Raw genomic sequence first — 1,018 nt, 5'->3', positions numbered from 1 at the left:
AGCAATTACGTTAATGAGTGTAAAAAACCCCGACATTTACGTTATGGTTCAAGCTGCGGGGAAAAACTCCGTAACGTAGTCACTCACACCACTGGCGAGGCACCATTAGGTACAGTACCGACTGGCGATATCTGCAACCACAGGGCGGTCACTGGGCATCGGTTAGTAAAGCTTGGACATGTTTCCAGCTCCGCCAGTATGTTACATTTACGGCAGGTTTCATCCTCATCTCTGGGCAAGAACGAGTTTCATACCCTCAGCATCACACCAGTTCTCAGTTCATGGAGGTTCTCTGTTCATTACCACCGTGTCAGTCCTCAGGCCGATGCGTATAACGACATAACTGTGAGCAGAGTTTCAAAGGTTAGCGTTCAAAGATGTCAGGATCTCTAGTGGTCTTTCTTACGATTGGTTCCCCTGGTGAGGCTCCCGTGACTCGGTGGTCACGTGCAAGCATTGAAGAATCCTTGTGCTTCCCCTGGTGAGGCTCTCGTGACTCGGTGGTCACGTGCAAGCATTGAAGAATCCTTGTCCTCCCCCTGGTCTACTACGTCCAGTTCGGCTCCAAGAGTTAAGAGTCCATCTGGAGTGACCTTGCTTCCTCTCTTGTTCACGCAAGATGTCTGAGTCCAAGACACTCAAACCCCTCGCTTGAGCGTCGTTGCAGGCAACCAATGATAGCATTTCGCCCCTGTCCTCTGTAAGTACACAGCCATAAGCACACAAACCACTCCCTGGTAGTGTTTAGCCTCTGCAAGCACACAAGCTCACCCTCTGGTGGTGTCTAACCACCCCTGGTGGTGTCTTGATCCCTGCAAGCACACAAGCTCACTTTCTGATGAAGTCTGGTCCCTACAAGCACACAATCTCACTCCCTGATGGTGTCTTATCCCCGCAAGCACGCACACAAGCTCGCTCCCTGATGGTGTCTGATCCCTGTAAGCACACAAGCTCACCATCTGGTGGTGTCTAGCCTATGCAAGCATACAAATGCACTCCCAGATGGAGACTGATCCCT

The sequence above is a fragment of the Scylla paramamosain genome, chromosome 5 (genome assembly GCF_035594125.1).
Source record: "Scylla paramamosain isolate STU-SP2022 chromosome 5, ASM3559412v1, whole genome shotgun sequence".
In the NCBI taxonomy this organism is placed as follows: domain Eukaryota; kingdom Metazoa; phylum Arthropoda; class Malacostraca; order Decapoda; family Portunidae; genus Scylla; species Scylla paramamosain.
The sequence above is the reverse complement of the archived record's forward strand: the minus strand, read 5'-3'. Positions refer to the sequence as shown.